Here is a 26,847-nt window from a genome sequence, read left to right on the forward strand (position 1 = left end):
ACAGTGCCCAGCTGCTGCAAGAAATCAGCTTGAATGCTTCAGGGGCTGGGGCATGGCCAACATGAGCCCCACAACGAAGGAGGGTGGGGGTGTTTAATGCAAACTAGGGGTCATCCAAGCGCCGCAAAAGGCCGCCATGCCCTGCATACCCCTTTTCTCTTTTCATATGCAGATGAGGGTTCCAGCCTACTTTTGCCCACTGCTTGGCTGACATCACCGTATGCAAATCCATCTTCTGCAGACCTTCCCCAAGGAATGCTTGCACTAGTTGTTGCATTTGGTTTGTTGTTTGGGGGTGCTTCAGTATTAGGCAGCCTTCTGCCCTCCCATGTTCATCTGAAAATATGTGTTCTCCCTGCAGTTGTTGTCCCCAGATGAGAGTACCCTTGTGCTGCCTCAGTTGAATCTCCTTTACTTGACAAGGGAGGCATTTTGGATTTTTTCTTTGGGTTCCCTTACACCTGATGGTCTGAATGAGAGCATCGAACTGAACAACATTGGCAGTCTCTGAAGGTTTTATCTTTTGATTTACCTAATATATTATTTATTGAATATCCATTTATTGTATGTTTAATAAATAAACAAAATTATTATAAGTAGCTATTTTGTGAACAGCTTTCCTCTTAGGATGAAACTGTATAATCCTGTTGTGTGTGTTCCTTTAAAGTTCTTTAGTAAAATCCACTAGTAATGATGAACATCAGATTTCTTCCTCCATCCTCTTTTTACACTTTCTCTTGGTTCTATATATATATATTTTTATTTTATTTTTTTCCCCTCCTTCTCCCAAAAGGCCCCCCTCCCTCCCCTCCCCCTCCCTGTTTTAAATTTTAAAATCTTTAAATCTTTAAATCTTCGAATCCTTAAATTGTCTGTTTAATATTTATTTTTTATTCAATTCTTTTTGTTGTTTAAGCAGCAATGTAATTATTCCAGGGGTTAAAATAATGAAATATAGAAATAATATTAACAAAAATTAAAGGTAAAAATGAATTGGTAGAATGATCCCATTAAAAGTAAATAAATAATATGGATGTTAAGCTGAGCGGGTTGGATTCGAACATGGGACTCGCTGCATAGAGTGCAGGTGATGTTTCCCCTGCGCCACGAGAGCAGCTTTAGTAGTGGCATGGATTTATGTTACCCTAAAAGGTTTTATATAAGTAAATGGGGATCCTTAGTGCTGAGTTTCTGAATTATGTATATGTGATTATAGATATGAGGTATTGATTGAAAGATTAGAGGTTAATCTGTATATAGATTATATGTTTTCTGTTATTTTTTAAACCACCTTGTTGCTTATTTTATTATTATTTTTAATTACCATGTTGCTTATTTTTATATTATGAAATGCCTTTATATGTGCAATTGCAATTAGAAAGTTGTTCCATATATGAGTCATTACATGTATGCATCCAATTAGTATATGTATGTATCCAATCAACTAATTAGTAATGCTATTGGTCCGGTGCATTTTAAAAAGAGCCTGCTAGGCTGCTGATGTATCCTCTGACGAAACCGCTCTTGGATAACAGCGGAGAAACGCGTTAGAAGGTGACTACCGGACACTCTGATTGCTGAGATATAAGCCCGTTCATGAACGAGCTACATCACGGCGGACGTCTGATGTAAAGACAGCGGTGAAGGGGAAAAAGCAATTTGAGAGCGAGCAAAAGGAGGTCTCTACCCCACGGCAGGGAGGAATATCCCGACCGCGAGTGCCAATAAGATCCAGCCACGGTTAACGGGGGTCGTAGCATACCGCTGTGTTTCACCAACCATCACAGCGCTCTCCCCCTGTTTTCTTTCATTACTCACGTGAGTTACATATGAACTTTAACTGCAGTAAATAAGAGGCGTTGGTTACAACTGTTGCTGTTCATCCACAAGAAGGAATTTAATGTATCAATTACAATTGGAAAGTAACGATTAAATTACAACAGCTGTATCCAGGAGGATTTTTTGGACACTTTAATAGACATTCCGTTGTCATCAAGGGCAATATGAAATAGATACTGATTACATTTAGATATGGATAGTGGTGCCTATATATGTTGACTCCATTGTATTTTATTGAATGTGGGTTTCTTCTGTCTATATATATTTTTTAAAAATAAAGAGCTTGTATATTTTATTTTTTGCGCTCCCTTGATAACAAGTGTGATTATCTTTAAAATTTGGTTTATTATTGGTAGAACAGTACTACCTATGGGAGCAGCATTTTATAATATATGGTGAAAATTAATAGATGTATAAAGATTAAATAAGCAACAAATTGGTGAAATAGATACGTTTTGATAGGAGCGCTGGGTTCTATATATATATATTGACATTTGGTTATATATATGTATAGACTTTATAAATTCTTGACAGAGATGTGCCTGAGCAGCGGCCCTCCCCAGCCCTATCCCAAATCATACTTATTTTGCATAGGAGATACCATGGTCATGAAGATTGTTCTCCCAGGGTGAGGTTCATTCATTGCATTCTGGGTATGCTGATCCCTGTGATTTCCCCAAATGTGGGAAACTGGACTGCATTATTTGTGGTAGTGAGGGACTGTGTTTGTGCTTTCCTCTGGTCAGCTCTGGTAAAAGTCAGATTTCTTTGTCTCAGATCTTCCTCTAGCCTTGTTCTTCTTTCGAGAGTTCCCTTGTGCTGCCTCAGTTGGATCTCCTTCACTTGACAGGGGGGTGCCCGAGCAGCGACCCTCCCCAGCTCTAGCCCAACTCCTACTTACCTGCCGGGTGAGATACTATGATCATGAAGGTGCTTCTCCCAGGGCAAGGCTCACCCATTGCACTCTGGGTGTGCTGCTCTTGCGGTTTCCCCAAATGTTGGACACTTGACTGCATAATTTGTGTGCAATAGTTGTTGCATTTGGTTTGTTGTTTGGGGGTGCTTCAGTATTAGGCAGCCTTCTGCCCTACCATGTTCATCTGAAAATATGTGTTCTCCCTGCAGTTGTTGTCCCCAGATGAGAGTTCCCTTGTGCTGCCTCAGTTGAATCTCCTTTACTTGACAGAGATGTGCCTGAGCAGCGGCCCTCCCCAGCCCTATCCCAAATCATACTTATTTTGCATAGGAGATACCATTTTCATGAAGATTGTTCTCCCAGGGTGAGGTTCATTCATTGCATTCTGGGTATGCTGACCCCTGTGATTTCCCCAAATGTGGGAAACTCGACTGCATTATTTGTGGTAGTGGGGGACTGTGTTTGTGCTTTCCTCTGGTCAGCTCTGGTAAAAGTCAGATTTATTTGTCTCAGATTTTCCTCTAGCCTTGTTCTTCTTTCGAGAGTTCCCTTGTGCTGCCTCAGTTGGATCTCCTTCACTTGACAGGGGGGTGCCCGAGCAGCGACCCTCCCCAGCTCTAGCCCAACTCCTACTTACCTGCCAGGTGAGATACTATGATCATGAAGGTGCTTCTCCCAGGGCAAGGCTCACCCATTGCACTCTGGGTGTGCTGCTCCTGTGATTTCCCCAAATGTGGGAAACTTGACTGCATAATTTGTGTTTCCCCTGGTCGGCTCTCATATAATTCAGATCTCTTTGTCTCAGGTCTCTCTCCAGCCTAGTTTGCTGTCTGTTTCCACTTCTCTTTTCTTGAGCCGCTCCCTTCTATGCCCTTGCGCACTATCCTGACTTCTCCCGTCTGCTTACTTTGTGCCTTCCAACGCACAATGCAAACTACAGGTAGTGCTGCAGGGCCCACGCCCTTTTACTTGCCTTACAGAGCAGCTCTGGAGCTGTTACAGTGCCCAGCTGCTGCAAGAAATCAGCTTGAATGCTTCAGGGGCTGGGGCATAGCCAACATGAGCCCCACACCGAAGGAGGGTGGAGGTGTTTAATGCGAACTAGGGGTCATCCAAGCGCCGCAAAAGGCCGCCATGCCCTGCACGCCCCTTTTCTCTTTTCATATGCAGACGAGGGTTGAAGCCAACTTTGACCCACTGCTTGGATGACATCACCATATGCAAATCCATCTGCTGCAGGCCTTCCCCCAGGAATGCTTGCACTAGTTGTTGCATTTGGTTTGTTGTTTGGGGGTGCTTCAGTATTAGGCAGCCTTCTGCCCTACCATGTTCATCTGAAAATATGTGTTCTCCCTGCAGTTGTTGTCCCCAGATGAGAGTTCCCTTGTGCTGCCTCAGTTGAATCTCCTTTACTTGACAGAGATGTGCCTGAGCAGCGGCCCTCCCCAGCCCTATCCCAAATCATACTTATTTTGCATAGAAGATACCATGGTCATGAAGATTGTTCTCCCAGGGTGAGGTTAATACATTGCATTCTGGGTATGCTGACTCCTATGATTTCCCCAAATGTGGGAAACTCGACTGCATTATTTGTGGTAGTGGGGGACTGTGTTTGTTCTTTCCTCTGGTCAGCTCTGGTAAAAGTCAGATTTATTTGTCTCAGATCTTCCTCTAGCCTTGTTCTTCTTTCGAGAGTTTCCTTGTGCTGCCTCGGTTGGATCTCCTTCACTTGACAGGGGGGTGCCCGAGCAGCGACCCTCCCCAGCTCTATCCCAAATCTTACTTACCTGCCAGGTGAGATACTATGATCATGAAGGTGCTTCTCCCAGGGCAAGGCTCACCCATTGCACTCTGGGTGTGCTGCTCCTGCGGTTTCCCCAAATGTTGGACACTTGACTGCATAATTTGTGTTTCCCCTGGTCGGCTCTCGTATAATTCAGATCTCTTTGTCTCAGGTCTCTCTCCAGCCTAGTTTGCTGTCTGTTTCCACTTCTCTTTTCTTGAGCCGCTCCCTTCTATGCCCTTGCGCACTATCCTGACTTCTCCCGTCTGCTTACTTTGTGCCTTCCAACGCACAATGCAAACTACAGGTAGTGCTGCAGGGCCCACGCCCTTTTACTTGCCTTACAGAGCAGCTCTGGAGCTGTTACAGTGCCCAGCTGCTGCAAGAAATCAGCTTGAATGCTTCAGGGGCTGGGGCATAGCCAACATGAGCCCCACACCGAAGGAGGGTGGAGGTGTTTAATGCGAACTAGGGGTCATCCAAGCGCCGCAAAAGGCCGCCATGCCCTGCACGCCCCTTTTCTCTTTTCATATGCAGACGAGGGTTGAAGCCAACTTTGACCCACTGCTTGGATGACATCACCATATGCAAATCAATCTGCTGCATGCCTTCCCCCGGGAATGCTTGCACTAGTTGTTGCATTTGGTTTGTTGTTTGGGGATGCTTCAGTATTAGGCAGCCTTCTGCCCTACCATGTTCATCTGAAAATATGTGTTCTCCCTGCAGTTGTTGTCCCCAGATGAGAGTTCCCTTGTGCTGCCTCAGTTGAATCTCCTTTACTTGACAGAGATGTGCCTGAGCAGCGGCCCTCCCCAGCCCTATCCAAAATCATACTTATTTTGCATAGGAGATACCATTTTCATGAAGATTGTTCTCCCAGGGTGAGGTTCATTCATTGCATTCTGGGTATGCTGACCCCTGTGATTTCCCCAAATGTGGGAAACTCGACTGCATTATATGTGGTAGTGGGGGACTGTGTTTGTGCTTTCCTCTGGTCAGCTCTGGTAAAAGTCAGATTTATTTGTCTCAGATTTTCCTCTAGCCTTGTTCTTCTTTCGAGAGTTCCCTTGTGCTGCCTCAGTTGGATCTCCTTCACTTGACAGGGGGGTGCCCGAGCAGCGACCCTCCCCAGCTCTAGCCCAACTCCTACTTACCTGCCAGGTGAGATACTATGATCATGAAGGTGCTTCTCCCAGGGCAAGGCTCACCCATTGCACTCTGGGTGTGCTGCTCCTGTGATTTCCCCAAATGTGGGAAACTTGACTGCATAATTTGTGTTTCCCCTGGTCGGCTCTCGTATAATTCAGATCTCTTTGTCTCAGGTCTCTCTCCAGCCTAGTTTGCTGTCTGTTTCCACTTCTCTTTTCTTGAGCCGCTCCCTTCTATGCCCTTGCGCACTATCCTGACTTCTCCCGTCTGCTTACTTTGTGCCTTCCAACGCACAATGCAAACTACAGGTAGTGCTGCAGGGCCCACGCCCTTTTACTTGCCTTACAGAGCAGCTCTGGAGCTGTTACAGTGCCCAGCTGCTGCAAGAAATCAGCTTGAATGCTTCAGGGGCTGGGGCATAGCCAACATGAGCCCCACACCGAAGGAGGGTGGAGGTGTTTAATGCGAACTAGGGGTCATCCAAGCGCCGCAAAAGGCCGCCATGCCCTGCACGCCCCTTTTCTCTTTTCATATGCAGACGAGGGTTGAAGCCAACTTTGACCCACTGCTTGGATGACATCACCATATGCAAATCCATCTGCTGCAGGCCTTCCCCCAGGAATGCTTGCACTAGTTGTTGCATTTGGTTTGTTGTTTGGGGGTGCTTCAGTATTAGGCAGCCTTCTGCCCTACCATGTTCATCTGAAAATATGTGTTCTCCCTGCAGTTGTTGTCCCCAGATGAGAGTTCCCTTGTGCTGCCTCAGTTGAATCTCCTTTACTTGACAGAGATGTGCCTGAGCAGCGGCCCTCCCCAGCCCTATCCCAAATCATACTTATTTTGCATAGGAGATACCATGGTCATGAAGATTGTTCTCCCAGGGTGAGGTTAATACATTGCATTCTGGGTATGCTGACTCCTATGATTTCCCCAAATGTGGGAAACTCGACTGCATTATTTGTGGTAGTGGGGGACTGTGTTTGTTCTTTCCTCTGGTCAGCTCTGGTAAAAGTCAGATTTATTTGTCTCAGATCTTCCTCTAGCCTTGTTCTTCTTTCGAGAGTTTCCTTGTGCTGCCTCGGTTGGATCTCCTTCACTTGACAGGGGGGTGCCCGAGCAGCGACCCTCCCCAGCTCTATCCCAAATCTTACTTACCTGCCAGGTGAGATACTATGATCATGAAGGTGCTTCTCCCAGGGCAAGGCTCACCCATTGCACTCTGGGTGTGCTGCTCCTGCGATTTCCCCAAATGTGGGAAACTTGACTGCATAATTTGTGTTTCCCCTGGTCGGCTCTCGTATAATTCAGATCTCTTTGTCTCAGGTCTCTCTCCAGCCTAGTTTGCTGTCTGTTTCCACTTCTCTTTTCTTGAGCCGCTCCCTTCTATGCCCTTGCGCATTATCCTGACTTCTCCCGTCTGCTTACTTTGTGCCTTCCAACGCACAATGCAAACTACAGGTAGTGCTGCAGGGCCCACGCCCTTTTACTTGCCTTACAGAGCAGCTCTGGAGCTGTTACAGTGCCCAGCTGCTGCAAGAAATCAGCTTGAATGCTTCAGGGGCTGGGGCATAGCCAACATGAGCCCCACACCGAAGGAGGGTGGAGGTGTTTAATGCGAACTAGGGGTCATCCAAGCGCCGCAAAAGGCCGCCATGCCCTGCACGCCCCTTTTCTCTTTTCATATGCAGACGAGGGTTGAAGCCAACTTTGACCCACTGCTTGGATGACATCACCATATGCAAATCCATCTGCTGCAGGCCTTCCCCCAGGAATGCTTGCACTAGTTGTTGCATTTGGTTTGTTGTTTGGGGGTGCTTCAGTATTAGGCAGCCTTCTGCCCTACCATGTTCATCTGAAAATATGTGTTCTCCCTGCAGTTGTTGTCCCCAGATGAGAGTTCCCTTGTGCTGCCTCAGTTGAATCTCCTTTACTTGACAGAGATGTGCCTGAGCAGCGGCCCTCCCCAGCCCTATCCCAAATCATACTTATTTTGCATAGGAGATACCATGGTCATGAAGATTGTTCTCCCAGGGTGAGGTTAATACATTGCATTCTGGGTATGCTGACTCCTATGATTTCCCCAAATGTGGGAAACTCGACTGCATTATTTGTGGTAGTGGGGGACTGTGTTTGTTCTTTCCTCTGGTCAGCTCTGGTAAAAGTCAGATTTATTTGTCTCAGATCTTCCTCTAGCCTTGTTCTTCTTTCGAGAGTTTCCTTGTGCTGCCTCGGTTGGATCTCCTTCACTTGACAGGGGGGTGCCCGAGCAGCGACCCTCCCCAGCTCTATCCCAAATCTTACTTACCTGCCAGGTGAGATACTATGATCATGAAGGTGCTTCTCCCAGGGCAAGGCTCACCCATTGCACTCTGGGTGTGCTGCTCCTGCGATTTCCCCAAATGTGGGAAACTTGACTGCATAATTTGTGTTTCCCCTGGTCGGCTCTCGTATAATTCAGATCTCTTTGTCTCAGGTCTCTCTCCAGCCTAGTTTGCTGTCTGTTTCCACTTCTCTTTTCTTGAGCCGCTCCCTTCTATGCCCTTGCGCACTATCCTGACTTCTCCCGTCTGCTTACTTTGTGCCTTCCAACGCACAATGCAAACTACAGGTAGTGCTGCAGGGCCCACGCCCTTTTACTTGCCTTACAGAGCAGCTCTGGAGCTGTTACAGTGCCCAGCTGCTGCAAGAAATCAGCTTGAATGCTTCAGGGGCTGGGGCATAGCCAACATGAGCCCCACACCGAAGGAGGGTGGAGGTGTTTAATGCGAACTAGGGGTCATCCAAGCGCCGCAAAAGGCCGCCATGCCCTGCACGCCCCTTTTCTCTTTTCATATGCAGACGAGGGTTGAAGCCAACTTTGACCCACTGCTTGGATGACATCACCATATGCAAATCCATCTGCTGCAGGCCTTCCCCCAGGAATGCTTGCACTAGTTGTTGCATTTGGTTTGTTGTTTGGGGGTGCTTCAGTATTAGGCAGCCTTCTGCCCTACCATGTTCATCTGAAAATATGTGTTCTCCCTGCAGTTGTTGTCCCCAGATGAGAGTTCCCTTGTGCTGCCTCAGTTGAATCTCCTTTACTTGACAGAGATGTGCCTGAGCAGCGGCCCTCCCCAGCCCTATCCCAAATCATACTTATTTTGCATAGGAGATACCATGGTCATGAAGATTGTTCTCACAGGGGGAGGTTAATACATTGCATTCTGGGTATGCTGACTCCTATGATTTCCACAAATGTGGGAAACTCGACTGCATTATTTGTGGTAGTGGGGGACTGTGTTTGTTCTTTCCTCTGGTCAGCTCTGGTAAAAGTCAGATTTATTTGTCTCAGATCTTCCTCTAGCCTTGTTCTTCTTTCGAGAGTTTCCTTGTGCTGCCTCGGTTGGATCTCCTTCACTTGACAGGGGGGTGCCCGAGAAGCGACCCTCCCCAGCTCTATCCCAAATCTTACTTACCTGCCAGGTGAGATACTATGATCATGAAGGTGCTTCTCCCAGGGCAAGGCTCACCCATTGCACTCTGGGTGTGCTGCTCCTGCGATTTCCCCAAATGTGGGAAACTTGACTGCATAATTTGTGTTTCCCCTGGTCGGCTCTCGTATAATTCAGATCTCTTTGTCTCAGGTCTCTCTCCAGCCTAGTTTGCTGTCTGTTTCCACTTCTCTTTTCTTGAGCCGCTCCCTTCTATGCCCTTGCGCACTATCCTGACTTCTCCCGTCTGCTTACTTTGTGCCTTCCAACGCACAATGCAAACTACAGGTAGTGCTGCAGGGCCCACGCCCTTTTACTTGCCTTACAGAGCAGCTCTGGAGCTGTTACAGTGCCCAGCTGCTGCAAGAAATCAGCTTGAATGCTTCAGGGGCTGGGGCATAGCCAACATGAGCCCCACACCGAAGGAGGGTGGAGGTGTTTAATGCGAACTAGGGGTCATCCAAGCGCCGCAAAAGGCTGCCATGCCCTGTACGCCCCTTTTCTCTTTTCATATGCAGACGAGGGTTGAAGCCAACTTTGACCCATTGCTTGGATGACATCACCATATGCAAATCCATCTGCTGCAGGCCTTCCCCCAGGAATGCTTGCACTAGTTGTTGCATTTGGTTTGTTGTTTGGGGGTGCTTCAGTATTATGTAGCCTTCTGCCCTCCCATGTTCATCTGAAAATATGTGTTCTCCCTGCAGTTGTTGTCCCCAGATGAGTTCCCTTGTGCTGCCTCAGTTGAATCTCCTTTACTTGACAGAGATGTGCCTGAGCAGCGGCCCTCCCCAGCCCTATCCCAAATCATACTTATTTTGCATAGGAGATACCATGGTCATGAAGATTGTTCTCCCAGGGTGAGGTTCATTCATTGCATTCTGGGTATGCTGACCCGTATGATTTCCCCAAATGTGGGAAACTCGACTGCATTTTTTGTGGTGGTGGGGGACTGTGTTTGTTCTTTCCACTAGTCAGCTCTGGTAAAAGTCAGATTTATTTGTATCAGATCTTGCTCTAGCCTTGTTCTTCTTTCGAGAGTTTCCTTGTGCTGCCTCAGTTGGATCTCCTTCACTTGACAGGGGGGTGCCCGAGCAGTGACCCTCCCCAGCTCTAGCCCAACTCCTACTTACCTGCCAGGTGAGATACTATGATCATGAAGGTGCTTCTCCCAGGGCAAGGCTCACCCATTGCACTCTGGGTGTGCTGCTCCTGCGATTTCCCCAAATGTGGGACACTTGACTGCATAATTTGTGTTTCCTCTGGTCAGCTCTCGTATAATTCAGATCTCTTTGTATCAGGTCTCTCTCCAGCCTAGTTTGCTGTCTGTTTCCACTTCTCTTTTCTTGAGCCGTTCCCTTCTATGCCCTTGCGCATTATCCTGACTTCTCCCGTCTGCTTAATTTGTGCCTTCCAACGCACAATGCAAACTACAGGTAGTGCTGCAGGGCCCACACCCTTTTACTTGCCTTACAGAGCAGCTCTGGAGCTGTTACAGTGCCCAGCTGCTGCAAGAAATCAGCTTGAATGCTTCAGGGGCTGGGGCATAGCCAACATGAGCCCCACACCGAAGGAGGGTGGAGCTGTTTAATGCGAACTAGGGGTCATCCAAGCGCTGCAAAAGGCCGCCATGCCCTGCATACCCCTTTTCTCTTTTCATATGCAGACGAGTGTTTAAGCCAACTTTGACCCACTGCTTGGATGACATCACCATATGCAAATCCATCTGCTGCAGGCCTTCCCCCAGGAATGCTTACACTAATTGTTGCATTTGGTTTGTTGTTTGGGGGTGCTTCAGTATTAGGCGGCCTTCTGCCCTCCCATGTTCATCTGAAAATATGTGTTCTCCCTGCAGTTGTTGTCCCCTGATGAGAGTACCCTTGTGCTGCCTCAGTTGAATCTCCTACTCTTGACAGAGATGTGCCTGAGCAGCGGCCCTCCCCAGCCCTATCCCAAATCATACTTATTTTGCATAGGAGATACCATGGTCATGAAGATTGTTCTCCCAGGGTGAGGTTCATTCATTGCATTCTGGGTATGCTGACCCCTATGATTTCCCCAAATGTGGGAAACTCGACTGCATTATTTGTGGTAGTGGGGGACTGTGTTTGTGCTTTCCTCTGGTCAGCTCTGGTAAAAGTTAGATTTCTTTGTCTCAGATCTTCCTCTAGCCTTGTTCTTCTTTCGAGAGTTCCCTTGTGCTGTCTCAGTTGGATCTCCTTCACTTGACAGGGGGGTGCCCGAGCAGCGACCCTCCCCAGCTCTAGCCCAACTCCTACTTACCTGCCAGGTGAGATACTATGATCATGAAGTTGCTTCTCCCAGGGCAAGGCTCACCCATTGCACTCTGGGTGTGCTGCCCATACGATTTCCCCAAATGTGGGAAACTTGACTGCATAATTTGTGTTTCCCCTGGTCGGCTCTCATATAATTCAGATCTCTTTGTCTCAGGTCTCTCTCCAGCCTAGTTTGCTGTCTGTTTCCACTTCTTTTTTTCTTGAGCCCCTCCCTTCAATACCCTTGTGCACTAACCTGACTTCTCCTCCCGTCTGCTTACTTTGTGCCTTACAATGCACAATGCAAACTACAGGTAGTGCTGCAGGGCCCACACCCTTTTACTTGCCTTAAAGAGCAGCTCTGGAGCTATTACAGTGCCCAGCTGCTGCAAGAAATCAGCTTGAATGCTTCAGGGGCATGGGCATGGCCAACATGAGCCCTACACCGAAGGAGGGTGGGGGTGTTTAATGCGAACTAGGGGTCATCCAAGCGCCGCAAAAGGCCGCCATGCCCTGCACTCCCCTTTTCTCTTTTCATATGCAGACGAGGGTTGAAGCCAACTTTGACCCACTGCTTGGATGACATCACCATATGCAAATCCATCTGCTGCAGGCCTTCCCCCAGGAATGCTTGCCTAGTTGTTGCATTTGGTTTGTTGTTTGGGGGTGCTTCAGTATTAGGCAGCCTTCTGCCCTCCCATGTTCATCTGAAAATATGTGTTCTCCCTGCAGTTGTTGTCCCCAGATGAGAGTTCCCTTGTGCTGCCTCAGTTGAATCTCCTTTACTTGACAGAGATGTGCCTGAGCAGCGGCCCTCCCCAGCCCTATCCCAAATCATACTTATTTTGCATAGGAGATACCATGGTCATGAAGATTGTTCTCCCAGGGTGAGGTTCATTCATTGCATTCTGGGTATGCTGACACCTGTGATTTCCCCAAATGTGGGAAACTCGACTGCATTATTTGTGGTAGTGGGGGACTGTGTTTGTGCTTTCCTCTGGTCAGCTCTGGTTAAAGTCAGATTTCTTTGTCTCAGATCTTCCTCTAGCCTTGTTCTTCTTTCGAGAGTTCCCTTGTGCTGCCTCAGTTGGATCTCCTTCACTTGACAGGGGGGTGCCCGAGCAGCGACCCTCCCCAGCTCTAGCCCAACTCCTACTTACCTGCCAGGTGATATACTATGATCAGGAAGGTGCTTCTCCCAGGGCAAGGCTCACCCATTGCACTCTGGGTGTGCTGATCCTGCGATTTCCCAAATGTGGGAAACTTGACTGCATAATTTGTGTTTCCCCTGGTCGGCTCTCGTATAATTCAGATCTCTTTGTCTCAGGTCTCTCTCCAGCCTAGTTTGCTGTCTGTTTCCACTTCTCTTTTCTTGAGCCGCTCCCTTCTATGCCCTTGCGCACTATCCTGACTTCTCCCGTCTGCTTATTTTGTGCCTTCCAACGCACAATGCGAACTACAGGTAGTGCTGCAAGGCCCACACCCTTTTACTTGCCTTACAGACCAGCTCTGGAGCTGTTACAGTGCCCAACTGCTGCAAGAAATCAGCTTGAATGCTTCAGGGGCTGGGGCATAGCCAACATGAGCCCCACACCGAAGGAGGGTGGAGGTGTTTAATGCGAACTAGGGGTCATCCAATTGCCGCAAAAGGCCGCCATGCCCTGCACGCCCCTTTTCTCTTTTCATATGCAGACGAGGGTTGAAGCCAACTTTGACCCACTGCTTGGATGACATCACCATATGCAAATCCATCTGCTGCAGGCCTTCCCCCAGGAATGCTTGCACTAGTTGTTGCATTTGGTTTGTTGTTTGGGGGTGCTTCAGTATTAGGCAGCCTTCTGCCCTCCCATGTTCATCTGAAAATATGTGTTCTCTCTGCAGTTGTTGTCCCCAGATGAGAGTTCCCTTGTGCTGCCTCAGTTGAATCTCCTTTACTTGACAGAGATGTGCCTGAGCAGCGGCCCTCCCCAGCCCTATCCCAAATCATACTTATTTTGCATAGGAAATACCATGGTCATGAAGATTGTTCTCCTAGGGTGAGGTTCATTCATTGCATTCTGGGTATGCTGACCCCTGTGATTTCCCCAAATGTGGGAAACTCGACTGCATTATTTGTGGTAGTGGGGGACTGTGTTTGTGCTTTCTTCTGGTCAGCTCTTGTAAAAGTCAGATTTCTTTGTATCAGATCTTCCTCTAGCCTTGTTCTTCTTCGAGAGTTCCCTTGTGCTGCCTCAGTTGGATCTCCTTCACTTGACAGGGGGGTGCCCGAGCAGCGACCCTCCCCAGCTCTAGCCCAACTCCTACTTACCTGCCAGGTGAGATTGTCAAAGTCAGAAAAATATCTCTATGCACACTACCATATTTGCACCTCACACAGGTCCGTGCTGCGCATGCGTACGCTCTCCCGTACGTGCGCATACTCACAGTCGCGGGCACCCGCAGGCGCATGGTATGCGTATTTACGGTAGAGTTTATGCGATCGTAGCGTGCGACTCAATCATTACATATTTTCACTATATAATGTATTTTGTAGATCATGGTCCCTTTGATAGATTCTGCAAGTTTGGTTAATATAGAATGTTCATGAACAGAGAAATCCCTCTTTGTTTGATACGAAGGGTCAGACAGGAGTAATACAGTGGTGTTTAGTATCCATCGGAAGAATATTTAATTAGAAATATTCCGGTGTTGGTTTGAAGCAGATCAATCGCTCGTGCGAATAGTTATGGACATAAGAAGTTTATGAACATTTACTTTATTTGCACTTTATTACCCATGCGGCGGGAAACCCAGTTTCCCTCCCACCTGAGCTGTTGGAAATAGTCACAGCCCACCTGTATGAATCAACCTATGACCTTTTGTTATAATGCGAAGCCGAATTCCTGTGTCCAATGAACAATAAGATTGTAGGGACCATTGAATTGCATTGTGTGTGGGGCATAAATAGGCAGGCCGACCATATCCAGTTCACTCTCTTCAACGGTTCTCATTGCTGATAATCGGGAGCTGGATATCGAGGCGCATGCGATCGTTTCCCCTTGTGCGTAAGTGTTTCTCCGCAACTATATTGATCTTCTTGTTATTGTGGGCCAATCTCTCTCAATTTCTCTCTCTCTCTCTCTCCTTCTCTTTCTCACTCATTTTCCCTTAAATTGTATTGTATTGTATTTCCTGTGTAGTTATCTGGTTAGGTAGTCTATGTTATATTGTAGTGTATGACTTGTATTGTGTTTAACTCTTTTGCAAGTATAGCATTCATAATATATATTTTAGGCGTTGGACCCTGAGCACGGTATCTGTGTGTTTCTTATAGTATTAAGTATTCTCAGAGTGTCGGTGACGCTCAAACAGCTTTTAAGGTAATAAGGTTATACTGTGTTGCATTTACTCTCTAACATTACACTAAGGTTTTACTGCACAATACACTGTTTATGGTTTAGATACAAAGGTTTAATATAGTGAGCGTCAGCTCCGCTGGTGATCTCCTCGTGGTCCCGAGCGTTCGCTACGCTATAGCGAATCATTACTTTAGTTAACAGCCAATAACGTGCCTGCCTGTGATCTCTTGGCCGTGAGTGAACGTGACGCTTGAGCGTCTCGATCACGGCAAAGCGATTGTTACGCAACTAGCGTACCCTTACGGTACTTCATACATAAATAGCGTACAGTGTTCTTAGACCTCATAAAGGGTATTATATACGATAAATATTTAGCTTTATCAATTGGCGGCTCGCCCTGTCCTTCACATATCTGCACTAGGTAATTTCAGCAGACATTATCCAGCAGCAAAGGGCGGGAGATCATATTCCTCGTAGTGCTGTTTGGATAAGCGTCTGCTTCTCTTAGTAAAGGGTGCTGAAGAAATCCGGGAACCGGAGGTAAGAACAAAACAATAGTGTCTTTTTAAAACTGTTTATTTTTCTGTCTTGCGTACACACGCACGCACACATATATATCTGCATTTCCTTTTCATTGGTGTATTTTCGTATGTCACTCTCCTGCTTGCCAGTTCTATAGTTGATAAACGTATAAATTGTGTTACGGTGGATCTTTGCTTTGCGTACACGTGTCTCTAACAAAAGACTGAGACTTGCGTACGCAATCCAAGGGCCGACGCACGCAGCGTATATTACGCAACGGAGCGTACAGGTACGCCCACGTAACTCAAATCACAAGTTTTTTTTTCTCTCCTCTCAACGCGATAAGTAGCGCCACGCGGTAAATAACGCCAGGCGATAAATCGCGCAAATTTTTTTAATTCCAAATTTAAATTAATAGATCCTTCTCCTAATTTGTAACACATCTGGTCTAAAGAGACATTTCTGCGCAGAAATAGAAATAGAAACAAAAGTGTATATGCGGTGAGTGAGTGTTTGTTTTTACAATTTTCAAGGTTGAACCACAAGAAAAGTCGAGTACTCGTGAGGTACATGCGTGTAAGTGACGTACATGGTGGCTAGGGAGGCATCCCTGGTTAAATATACAATTTGAGCATTAGAGTGTAGCAGACCAGGAGGTCATACTGTAACAGACCAGGAGGTCATAGCAGACCAACAGGTTCAGGTACAGCAGACAAGGAAGTCCGCTATACAGTCCACAGGCACAACACCAAGAAAGGGTTGGTGCAACACCCATATAGGCCATATAACCTCTGGCTGAAGGAATTCGCAGCCGAAATTTTCGATTCCACTGGTCGCTCAGTACATAAGATTAGTTGCTTGTGTACTAAACGATTGTACCGCACGTAATTGTGTGCATTAGTAAACCTGACCGGTACTATTTGTGTACGAAGGTCATAAACGCTATTTGTACATTCTAACGTGATTTGTGTAATTTTTTTTATTTTAAGGGAAGTTCGCTGCTCACTCAGGAACTATCCAGCAACCAATAGTTACTGGAAAGAGTAAGTGTTCTTCGGAGCACCCTCACAGGTTCCAGTAAATAGAGGTTCAGGTCGCAGGGGCCCTAGGTCGAGTACGCCAGCACCATATCGGTGTGATCAGGTCGTATTGGTCGGCGTGGGCGAGTGAGTGGGGTACTCGGTAAACCACCACCGTCAGCCTATTTTGGACATTTGGTTTGCGTAAGGGTTGGTTAAATAAAGCAACACCTTCGAACTATGGGGGCCACTTGTTCAGGTAGGGGGCGATCAACCTCGGTTCGGGTTGATTCAGTGAACCGACCAATTGGGTCGGCAAGGTATGTAATGTGTGAGAAATACGGAAGTCACACAGAAGCTTTATGTGATGAATGGGAGAGAATGACAGTACATGACGGGGAGAAATTCCCAAGAGTAGGTAGCTTTAGCACAGAAGTGTTAACGAATTTAAGGAGAAGGATATGTCTCATTAAATCAACAAAGAGACGAATCAAACATTACGATTATTTGCAGTTGTGGCAGCAGGAAGGTGACATACAGAGAGGATTGGCTCAGGCGGCGGGATCTGGCTCAATCAGAAAACTGATAGCCACGGCCCCACCGCCACCATACATATCAGGAGAGAAATTGGTTGCGGAGAATGACGCACTAAGGTGTAACACACAAACACTTAGCAACTGTATAAATGTTAAAGATAATGTTAACCAATTAACCAATGCAAGTATTAACCCGTGCAAGTTGTACCCTATTTTGAACTTTCCTCAGGAGTGTGATCAAGAAGACGAATCGGCAACAATTTCAGCGCTCTCTCTAGCAGCCACCATAGCAGAGACCACAGTAGGCACAGCTCCACCCACGAGATTAGTAACAAAGGCCCCTAGCGGAGGGATAGGTGAGGTCGTGTCTACAGGTAAGTACGGCACCATACACTATGCTGAAGCCATTTCACCACAGGCTGTAGAACCCACACAGAGTGATGTTGTTAGAGTTAATCCTGTTAGGGTACTAGCTGTTCCAAATGGGAAAACTGACACAACAGGGGTCACCCCTGTGAGGAACATTGCCATGTATAGCCCATTTTCCAGAATGGAATTAAGGACCATCGTGTCTGAATTCCCTGACCCTAGAAAAGATTTAGTTGCCAGTCAAAAATACATCAGAGACTTAGGTAACACTGTAGAGCCCAACAATAAAGACTGGCAGATATTGCTGAGAGCATGTTTACCCTCCAATGTTGACGCAACTCAATTTTTAGCTGATTGCGGATTAGATCAGGATGTACCTCTTACAGATGTGTACAACAAAGACAATGTAAAAAGAATAAACTTACAGTTAAAAGAATATTTCCCAGCGGTAGTGAGATGGAACAAGATATTCTCCATTAAACAGAAGGAGTCAGAGACAGCTGCAGAGTATTTTCACAGAGCATTATCAGAAATGGCAAAATACACAGGCATAGAGGACATTAAAACAAACATAAACCATCGAGAAGCAGCAGTATCGGTACTGATGGATGGTTTAAAAGAATCATTAAAGACTAGGGTACAGACCACACAACCATGTTGGCGAGGTCTGTCTGTGGCTACTTTGAGAGAGGCTGCTATTGATCACGATAGGAACATCACCAGACACAGGGAACAACAAAGTGATAAGTTAATGGCCGTAAGTATACAGGCCCTGACCACAAGGCAGCCTTTGTTTGTATCACCAAACCCTGTGGGTAAGTCAAGTGTGGTTACTTGTTATTCTTGTCATAAACAGGGACACATGGCACGAGATTGTAGAGTAAAGAATGTACGAAACTCATACCAACCCCCTAGACAACGACACGACACACGACATTGGGAGCAAGGTCCGCAGAAACGGAGTTATGAGCCACATGCAGGGGAAACAAAAAGATACCCCCCAAACAGAGATTGGCAAACCTCTGGTAGTTCCCAGCTAACTCCCTCACAAGTAGTTGCTGCCAGCGGGATTCAGGGAGGTCACCATACCCAATAGGGGTGTGGCCATACCTGTAATCTGCAGCCAGTAAAATTGATTGCAAGTCTTGGAAGTGAACCAGAAATTGCAATCAATGTAGCTGGTAAATCATTAAACTTTCTTGTAGACACAGGGGCGGCCAAATCAGTGATAAATTCGACAGTGGGCATGAGGACCACTGGTAGGACAATTCCAGCCGTGGGAGTAACAGGAGTAGTCCAGCATTACCCTGTTAGCAAACCAGCAGAGATTACAATAGGGCCTTTACATACCAAGCATTCCTTTTTGCTGGCTGCATCGGCACCGACCAATCTCCTGGGAAGAGACTTACTGTGTAAAATGGGGTGCGTCATTTATTGTACTCCTGAAGGTGTATTCTTGGACATACCTGAGAATCACGCTCAGGAAGTACGAGACATGTTAGACTCCCCGTCAAAATTAATGTCACATACCACTATGACAATTAGGACTCCCTCCCAAGTAGAAGAAATGACTTCTCAGATACCAGAGTCACTTTGGACTAAAGATGGACAGGACACTGGATTAATGGCAAACGTAGCTCCGGTAGTTGTACAAGTAAAAGATGGTAGGATAGCTCCAAAAATCCCACAGTACCCTCTGAAGCCAGAGGTGGAGTTAGGAGTTTACCCAGTAATAGAGCGCTTGCTACAACAGGGCATTCTGGTAAGAACGTCCAGCACTGCTAATAGTCCCATCTTCCCTGTGAAAAAGAGTGGGGGGAGGGGTTACCGGCTAGTGCAGGATCTAAGGGGGATTAACAAAATAGTTGAGAGTCAGTTCCCCGTAGTGCCAAATCCAGCTGTCATCCTAATGCAAATCCCTCCCACTGCGAAATTTTTCACTGTTATTGACCTCTGCTCCGCTTTCTTTTCGGTACCTCTGCACCCTGACAGTCAATATTTGTTCGCATTTACATACAGAGGAGTCCAATACACATGGACTCGATTACCACAGGGATTCATAGATAGCCCAAGTATATTTTCTCAGGCTTTGCATGATTGTTTACAGTCTTTCCAACCAGTGAGTGGATCAGTATTAATACAGTACGTGGATGATCTACTACTGTGTTCTGATTCATTGGAGGCATCCCTGAAGGATACGAAACAGCTCCTGTTTCATCTTTCAGACACAGGACACAAGGTTTCCAAAGACAAGTTGCAATTATGCCAAACTAAGGTAAAATATTTGGGACACTGTTTAACACAAGGACTGAGACACCTGACCGCTGATAGAATTCAAGCAATTAGAGACATGACTCTGCCACAAACCCAGCAACAGATCAGAACATTTTTAGGAATGTGTGGGTATTGCCGTAACTGGATCCCAGGGTTTTCCATCCTAGCGTTACCCTTGCAGGAAATGGTCTCCTCAAACAAACCTGATCGGATTTCGCATACAGACGAGTCTGAGGCAGCATTTGAGAGACTTAAACAGTGCCTAACGCAGGCACCAGCATTAGGTATGCCGGACTATGGGAAACCCTTTGAACTATACGGAACAGAAAGTGCTGGTTGCGCGGCAGGCGTACTAACCCAAAAGCACGGTGATGCCAGCAGGCCAGTAGCATATTACAGCGCTCAGCTAGACACGGTAGCGCGATCCCTCCCCACATGCTTGCGAAGCGTTGCTGCGATAGCATTGCTAGTAACGAAAAGCGAAGACGTCGTGCTAGGTCACAACCTCACAATTCATACACCGCATGCAGTGTCAGCCTTGTTAAATTCTGCCCAAACCAGGCACGTCTCATCAGCGCGGTTTACAAGATGGGAATTGGCACTAATGGCCCCCGTAAACATCACCATAAGGAGATGCAGTGCATTAAATCCTGCAACATATCTCCCAAGTGTGTCTGGACAGACCCAAAGGGTGGAGGATGAGAGTACTGGGGAAGGAGGAGTTAATACAAAGGAAGATACACATGATTGTATGGAATATTTGACCCAAAATTTTACCGCAAGGACTGACATCAGTGACAACCCACTGGAAGATGCAGAACTTACGTTCTACACGGACGGTAGTTGTCATAGACAGTCAGACTCGGGAGACTTGTGTACTGGATACGCAGTCGTAGATGACCAAGGCACCATAGAAGCGGAACCGCTAGGCCCACCTCACTCAGCCCAGGTTGCTGAACTGGTCGCCCTAACCAGAGCATGTGAATTGGCTAAGGGTAAGTCAGCCAATATCTACACCGATTCTAGATACGCATTCGGGGTAGTCCATGATTTCGGAGCCCTATGGCGCCTCAGAAATTTCATGACGGCAGCTGGTACACCAGTAGCGCATGCAGCTCACATAAAAAGGCTTCTAACAGCGATACAGGAACCCGACAGAGTGGCTGTTATCAAATGTAAAGCACATACATATAGCCAGGACCCAGTATCACTTGGTAACAGTCGAGCAGACGAAGCAGCTAAGTTAGCAGCTGCTACCCCCAGACAGACAGACACCACACAACTGATGGTATTTAATACCATCAACACACAGAAGTTGTGTGAGATGCAAAATTTGTGTTCCACACAGGAAAAGGCAGTCTGGAAGGCAAAGGGATATGGCCAGGAGTCCTCAGGACTCTGGACGGATGGACAAGGTAAACCGGTGGCCCCCAGAACATACCTTCCATGTTTGGCTGAGGCAGCTCACGGGCTGACTCATCTAGGCAAGGAAGGGATGTGCAAGTTGGTAAGAGCATATTGGTGCGCCCCAGGATTCTCCTCTCATGCGAGTAAAAGAGCCATGTCATGCCTTACCTGTTTGAGAAAGAATATTGGAAAGGCAATACCTACAGAACCATCCCATATCCCACCTGCCGGCGGCCCTTTCCAGGTAATACAAATTGACTTTATACAATTACCCCCTTGTCGGAATTTGAAATATGTACTTGTCTGTATAGATGTTTTCTCAAATTGGGTCGAAGCATTTCCTGCGGCTACAAATACCGCTATGTTTACTGCTAAGAAAATTGTGCAGGAATTTGTATGTAGATATGGTATCCCTAGAATTATCGAAAGTGATAGGGGTACCCATTTTACAGGTGATGTCTTTCAAGGAATGTGTAAATTGATGGGAATTGATAGCAAGCTGCATACTCCATACCGTCCACAGGCGAGTGCGAAAGTGGAAAGAGTGAACAGCACTATTAAAAATAAACTGAGTAAAGTGATGGCAGAGACAGGATTGACATGGCCAGAAGCTTTACCCATTGTACTGTACAGCATCAGAACCACTCCCAGGTCCCCTCTTAATCTGTCTCCCTTTGAAATCTTGTTTGGTCGACAACCGCATGTTATGATTAACCCTCAGGATGATTTGAAGTGTAACAATGAAGTAACTGTAAAATACTTGATTAACATGAGTAAACAGTTGAGGAATCAAAATGATAATCTGAAGTTAGTGATTCCTGATTTACCAGATAGTAATTATCATGACATTGAACCTGGGGATTATGTAATGATACGGAATTTTCTACGCTCAGGTTGCCTTATTGACAGATGGGAAGGACCATACCAGGTCTTATTGACTAGCACTACAGCATTGAAGGTTGCTGAGAGAGAGACTTGGGTTCATTCGTCCAACTGTAAAAAGGTCGTTGATCCAGAGAAGTCCTGTGATAAGGAACATACGGTAGAGGTTGTATCACTAGAGTGTCTGTTCCAGGAGGACTGAGGCGGCACCTGAGCATTGAAAATCACAAGACCAAAAGCAGTTGTCGATCCCCTGTTCCCTTTTATTGTTTTTCTCCAATTTCCCATCCCATCTCCCTCAATTATTTTTTTCCCCCTCTCATTTTTTTTCGTCTCCTCCTATAAGATGGACTTGCCCCAAGAGACTGTGATCCAGATTTTCCTGTTGACCATGATGTTGACCAGAGCAGTCTGTTCCGGCGAGAGTACCATGGAGGTCGAGAGAGGGTCTGGAATGGGTTCTGATGATAAAGATGGAGGCGTAGTTTTCCGAGAACAACATAATCAACAAGCAAAGGCGAGTATCAGAAAACGATCCGATAGCATTGACCATAGAAGGAATTGTGAAGGATTGTTAGCTGAAGAAAACTGTATCTGTAGGCTCTGTAACAATGTCATTGAGGATGGGTGCATTAAGAAATGCCAATCCAGTTTTAATATCCATATGGACCGGCATCCATTGAGTGACTATCACTCCTTAGTGGGTAATGTGTTAAACAAAACAGATTGTTGGGTATGCTCTCAAGTACCTCAGGGTCATAGCAAATCAGGGCTAGTACCATTTCCTTTAACGATAGAGGAGGTACTTGAGTTAAATGGTGGGAGACCGGTGGACCGGAGGTTTAATATCTCCAGCCCTCCTAGTTTGAAGCTCCACCAATACCATGTGGATAGGTCCCTATTATGTTTCAACATCTCCAATCCCCGAAAACCGGGAAATTGGGAAGTGTCATGGAGTAATCACACCATGACCTTTTCGCATAGAGCAGATAGAATGCCTACAGATACAGAGCTTGTACGCCACATAGCCAGTAGAGGAAAATCTTTCCGGTATAGGTATACCTTAGGAAATAGGATTACTAAAGTTGGAGAGGTATCACCAGGATACTGTGCACATATCGTACAACCTGATACGTGTACTAAGCAGATGGAAGAATTAGGGTTAGGAGATTTCACATGGAAGGTGTGTAATATGGTTATGTCCTACTCCGTCCCATATGTTCTCCCCGATGATGCATATTTCATATGCGGGAGAAAGGCGTACAAGTGGCTTGCCCCAAACTCTGAAGGATTGTGTTATATTGGAAAAGTACTGCCTGAAGTAATGACTGTATCACATGACAAAATGAAAGACATACACCGTGGTGCCCAAGCTCCTTATACTCACACCCATTACGAGCACGTTGTTAAAAGGCACCTGATAGAGAAGACAGAGCATCCGGCCTCTGATCTGATAAGTGAATCCACCGGGATTCAATTCTTAATCGCGTTAGATTTCACCCGCACCGCTAGAGGAGTGCTGAATTATAAATACATTTCTGCGCTCGCCAATTTGTTAGACAATATCACTGAAATGTATGATGACACGTTTAGGTATACTGGAAGAGAACTTCAGGCTTACAAAACAGAACTGGTACAGCATAGAATGGTTCTCAATTACCTCACAGCAGTGACAGGCGGATATTGTGTCACACTGGCAACACAATACGGCGTGAAATGTTGCACATATATTACGAATAGCACCGAGGACCCGGTCGAGGTCATAGACCAGAAGATGGACGATATTCTCCAATTGAAGTGGGAATTTCGCAGGAGACACAATCTCACTCTTGCTGCTGTAGGTAATGAGCTGACTGGTTGGGTGTCATGGTTGAACCCGCGAAATTGGTTTTCTGGCTTAGGAGACTGGGCTCAAGGAGTCATAATGGATGTTGGGAAGTTTCTCCTATGTATCTTAGGTGTTGTCATATCGATTGGATTGATATTTAGATGCGGTCAGGCTTTAATGAAGTGCAATCATCGTACTAGGGTAATGAGTTTAAGGAGTGAGGAAACTGTAATTAACCTGGACTTGATTTATGACCCAAATGTAGAAACAATGATGTGATGAAAATGCGATTTCTACGGTCCGTTTCTTTCACCTGTTTTTCCGTTTTCTCCAAGGTAACAAGACCCACTTGGATGAGGAATTTGATGAGCCGATATACAGACAACAGAGGGATTAAAGAAGAAGTTTGACAACCTGATACACAGATTTTTGATGAACTATGCCATGGATCCCCAGTTTCCCTAGAAATTTTAAAATTACGCTAGCCCAACACTTTTGTAAATCTATGGACATTGACAGCTTTTGCTCGCACCTTATGGGCAAAAGCACAAAGAAGACTGCATTCAACAGACACCAAACAAGACCTCAATCGACGACTGTACATTTACCTGACATAGAATACCACCGCATTTACCGTAATTATGTCTTTTCTTCATTTCTACAACCCTCAGGTAATGACACACATAGTCGATAGGGAATACAGGCACAGATATCAGCAATCACATATCTCCCCCATTCATGTATCATCAACTAAAATGTGCTCCCCCATTTTGTTACAACCAAAGCCAAAAAGAGCTCGGTAAAGTTTGACAGCCCATCCACAGACCCGTACCACGGGATAAGAAGGAATTCACATGTATACTTCGCAATACCTCGAAGCTTGATTTAAAACACGTACGGCACGATGATACATGACCCCCAAGCACGGATTCATACACACATGCTTCTGCTATCTCACTAGGTCATACCCTTTTCCTACCATCTCCTCTCCTCCCTTACCCAACCATGTAAATGTATTAACCCCTAACATATATTTTTCTCCTTTTGAAATGTTTTCAGGAAGTGGCAGTTATTGTTGACTGCCAAAGGGTGGACTGTCAAAGTCAGAAAAATATCTCTATGCACACTACCATATTTGCACCTCACACAGGTCCGTGCTGCGCATGCGTACGCTCTCCCGTACGTGCGCATACTCACAGTCGCGGGCACCCGCAGGCGCATGGTATGCGTATTTACGGTAGAGTTTATGCGATCGTAGCGTGCGACTCAATCATTACATATTTTCACTATATAATGTATTTTGTAGATCATGGTCCCTTTGATAGATTCTGCAAGTTTGGTTAATATAGAATGTTCATGAACAGAGAAATCCCTCTTTGTTTGATACGAAGGGTCAGACAGGAGTAATACAGTGGTGTTTAGTATCCATCGGAAGAATATTTAATTAGAAATATTCCGGTGTTGGTTTGAAGCAGATCAATCGCTCGTGCGAATAGTTATGGACATAAGAAGTTTATGAACATTTACTTTATTTGCACTTTATTACCCATGCGGCGGGAAACCCAGTTTCCCTCCCACCTGAGCTGTTGGAAATAGTCACAGCCCACCTGTATGAATCAACCTATGACCTTTTGTTATAATGCGAAGCCGAATTCCTGTGTCCAATGAACAATAAGATTGTAGGGACCATTGAATTGCATTGTGTGTGGGGCATAAATAGGCAGGCCGACCATATCCAGTTCACTCTCTTCAACGGTTCTCATTGCTGATAATCGGGAGCTGGATATCGAGGCGCATGCGATCGTTTCCCCTTGTGCGTAAGTGTTTCTCCGCAACTATATTGATCTTCTTGTTATTGTGGGCCAATCTCTCTCAATTTCTCTCTCTCTCTCTCCTTCTCTTTCTCACTCATTTTCCCTTAAATTGTATTGTATTGTATTTCCTGTGTAGTTATCTGGTTAGGTAGTCTATGTTATATTGTAGTGTATGACTTGTATTGTGTTTAACTCTTTTGCAAGTATAGCATTCATAATATATATTTTAGGCGTTGGACCCTGAGCACGGTATCTGTGTGTTTCTTATAGTATTAAGTATTCTCAGAGTGTCGGTGACGCTCAAACAGCTTTTAAGGTAATAAGGTTATACTGTGTTGCATTTACTCTCTAACATTACACTAAGGTTTTACTGCACAATACACTGTTTATGGTTTAGATACAAAGGTTTAATATAGTGAGCGTCAGCTCCGCTGGTGATCTCCTCGTGGTCCCGAGCGTTCGCTACGCTATAGCGAATCATTACTTTAGTTAACAGCCAATAACGTGCCTGCCTGTGATCTCTTGGCCGTGAGTGAACGTGACGCTTGAGCGTCTCGATCACGGCAAAGCGATTGTTACGCAACTAGCGTACCCTTACGGTACTTCATACATAAATAGCGTACAGTGTTCTTAGACCTCATAAAGGGTATTATATACGATAAATATTTAGCTTTATCAAGATACTATTAAGTTGATTTTTGAAAGAAAACAATACTGTCAATATACTATTAAAACAAATTTAAATGGTAAAAGTTATTGTACTTTAAGTAAAAATAAAAGAGCTAAAATATCAATCCCAGTTTTGGATTACTTTAATTAACAAAAAAAATGAATATATCAGAGGATAGTTTCAATCTGCCTACCTCTGGGTTATGGGCCCAGCATGCTTCCATTGCAGTACTCTGCTGCACATGTAAGTGCAAGAGATCCTGAAGCACTCACTCATCATGGGAAAGTACCAATGTGTTTCTTCGTTGGTTGATCTAAGAAACATCTTACAAAAACTCTCCAGATTATTGACTTTCTAAAGTTTTTCTAGGAAACGTTCTAGATGAATGCTTATTAGCCTTTGTCAGTATGCACTTTTGCAAAGTGTCTCTGTTGCGCAATCAGTTAGTGTGTTTGGCTACTAACCAAAAGGTTGATGGTTCAATCCCACCCAGGGATGTAATTGACCTTGTGATCAGGTTTTGGTGATCTTTAAGTAGACAAGTCAAAATTTCAAACCCCCTCTTATGATGTAGGGTACCTGGCCTTCTCTGATGTAACCAGAGTTAGATTTGATTAAGTGATTTTATAAAAAACAGCTAGGAAGCACAATTTAGCAGTGGGTTGCAGAGAAAAAAATATATGCTGGCAGAAAAATCCAATTGAGTGATTAAACAGCTCTTCATTTTCTGGCTTTATTTTTATGCTAACAAATTT

The 26,847-nt window shown here is 45.6% G+C and overlaps 19 non-coding genes and 2 pseudogenes across 19 annotated transcripts; all 21 read left to right on the forward strand.

Moving 5' to 3' along the window:
• Positions 1-2,416: 2,416 nt before the first annotated feature.
• On the forward strand, positions 2,417-2,580 carry LOC134990714 (U1 spliceosomal RNA). The gene has a single exon (XR_010195400.1). It is a non-coding gene; the product is annotated as a U1 spliceosomal RNA (small nuclear RNA).
• A 152-nt stretch (positions 2,581-2,732) lies between these two features.
• Positions 2,733-2,893, forward strand: LOC134990731 (U1 spliceosomal RNA). The gene has a single exon (XR_010195414.1). It is a non-coding gene; the product is annotated as a U1 spliceosomal RNA (small nuclear RNA).
• A 175-nt stretch (positions 2,894-3,068) lies between these two features.
• LOC134990706 (U1 spliceosomal RNA) lies at positions 3,069-3,232 on the forward strand. Its single transcript, XR_010195392.1, has one exon. It is a non-coding gene; the product is annotated as a U1 spliceosomal RNA (small nuclear RNA).
• Positions 3,233-3,384: 152 nt separating this feature from the next.
• Positions 3,385-3,526, forward strand: LOC134990724 (U1 spliceosomal RNA; annotated as a pseudogene).
• Positions 3,527-4,218: 692 nt separating this feature from the next.
• On the forward strand, positions 4,219-4,382 carry LOC134990715 (U1 spliceosomal RNA). Its single transcript, XR_010195401.1, has one exon. It is a non-coding gene; the product is annotated as a U1 spliceosomal RNA (small nuclear RNA).
• A 152-nt stretch (positions 4,383-4,534) lies between these two features.
• Positions 4,535-4,697, forward strand: LOC134990728 (U1 spliceosomal RNA). Its single transcript, XR_010195412.1, has one exon. It is a non-coding gene; the product is annotated as a U1 spliceosomal RNA (small nuclear RNA).
• Positions 4,698-5,368: 671 nt separating this feature from the next.
• LOC134990713 (U1 spliceosomal RNA) lies at positions 5,369-5,532 on the forward strand. The gene has a single exon (XR_010195399.1). It is a non-coding gene; the product is annotated as a U1 spliceosomal RNA (small nuclear RNA).
• Positions 5,533-5,684: 152 nt separating this feature from the next.
• LOC134990723 (U1 spliceosomal RNA) lies at positions 5,685-5,847 on the forward strand. The gene has a single exon (XR_010195409.1). It is a non-coding gene; the product is annotated as a U1 spliceosomal RNA (small nuclear RNA).
• A 671-nt stretch (positions 5,848-6,518) lies between these two features.
• On the forward strand, positions 6,519-6,682 carry LOC134990711 (U1 spliceosomal RNA). The gene has a single exon (XR_010195397.1). It is a non-coding gene; the product is annotated as a U1 spliceosomal RNA (small nuclear RNA).
• Positions 6,683-6,834: 152 nt separating this feature from the next.
• On the forward strand, positions 6,835-6,997 carry LOC134990718 (U1 spliceosomal RNA). The gene has a single exon (XR_010195404.1). It is a non-coding gene; the product is annotated as a U1 spliceosomal RNA (small nuclear RNA).
• Positions 6,998-7,668: 671 nt separating this feature from the next.
• On the forward strand, positions 7,669-7,832 carry LOC134990712 (U1 spliceosomal RNA). The gene has a single exon (XR_010195398.1). It is a non-coding gene; the product is annotated as a U1 spliceosomal RNA (small nuclear RNA).
• Positions 7,833-7,984: 152 nt separating this feature from the next.
• On the forward strand, positions 7,985-8,147 carry LOC134990719 (U1 spliceosomal RNA). Its single transcript, XR_010195405.1, has one exon. It is a non-coding gene; the product is annotated as a U1 spliceosomal RNA (small nuclear RNA).
• A 671-nt stretch (positions 8,148-8,818) lies between these two features.
• LOC134990717 (U1 spliceosomal RNA) lies at positions 8,819-8,982 on the forward strand. The gene has a single exon (XR_010195403.1). It is a non-coding gene; the product is annotated as a U1 spliceosomal RNA (small nuclear RNA).
• Positions 8,983-9,134: 152 nt separating this feature from the next.
• LOC134990720 (U1 spliceosomal RNA) lies at positions 9,135-9,297 on the forward strand. Its single transcript, XR_010195406.1, has one exon. It is a non-coding gene; the product is annotated as a U1 spliceosomal RNA (small nuclear RNA).
• Positions 9,298-9,966: 669 nt separating this feature from the next.
• On the forward strand, positions 9,967-10,130 carry LOC134990716 (U1 spliceosomal RNA). Its single transcript, XR_010195402.1, has one exon. It is a non-coding gene; the product is annotated as a U1 spliceosomal RNA (small nuclear RNA).
• A 152-nt stretch (positions 10,131-10,282) lies between these two features.
• Positions 10,283-10,445, forward strand: LOC134990721 (U1 spliceosomal RNA). The gene has a single exon (XR_010195407.1). It is a non-coding gene; the product is annotated as a U1 spliceosomal RNA (small nuclear RNA).
• Positions 10,446-11,116: 671 nt separating this feature from the next.
• On the forward strand, positions 11,117-11,280 carry LOC134990705 (U1 spliceosomal RNA). The gene has a single exon (XR_010195391.1). It is a non-coding gene; the product is annotated as a U1 spliceosomal RNA (small nuclear RNA).
• A 152-nt stretch (positions 11,281-11,432) lies between these two features.
• On the forward strand, positions 11,433-11,574 carry LOC134990729 (U1 spliceosomal RNA; annotated as a pseudogene).
• Positions 11,575-12,269: 695 nt separating this feature from the next.
• LOC134990707 (U1 spliceosomal RNA) lies at positions 12,270-12,433 on the forward strand. Its single transcript, XR_010195393.1, has one exon. It is a non-coding gene; the product is annotated as a U1 spliceosomal RNA (small nuclear RNA).
• Positions 12,434-12,585: 152 nt separating this feature from the next.
• On the forward strand, positions 12,586-12,747 carry LOC134990726 (U1 spliceosomal RNA). The gene has a single exon (XR_010195411.1). It is a non-coding gene; the product is annotated as a U1 spliceosomal RNA (small nuclear RNA).
• A 671-nt stretch (positions 12,748-13,418) lies between these two features.
• On the forward strand, positions 13,419-13,582 carry LOC134990709 (U1 spliceosomal RNA). The gene has a single exon (XR_010195395.1). It is a non-coding gene; the product is annotated as a U1 spliceosomal RNA (small nuclear RNA).
• Positions 13,583-26,847: the final 13,265 nt, after the last annotated feature.

This window comes from Pseudophryne corroboree, unplaced genomic scaffold (genome assembly GCF_028390025.1).
Source record: "Pseudophryne corroboree isolate aPseCor3 unplaced genomic scaffold, aPseCor3.hap2 scaffold_1188, whole genome shotgun sequence".
Lineage (NCBI taxonomy): Eukaryota > Metazoa > Chordata > Amphibia > Anura > Myobatrachidae > Pseudophryne > Pseudophryne corroboree.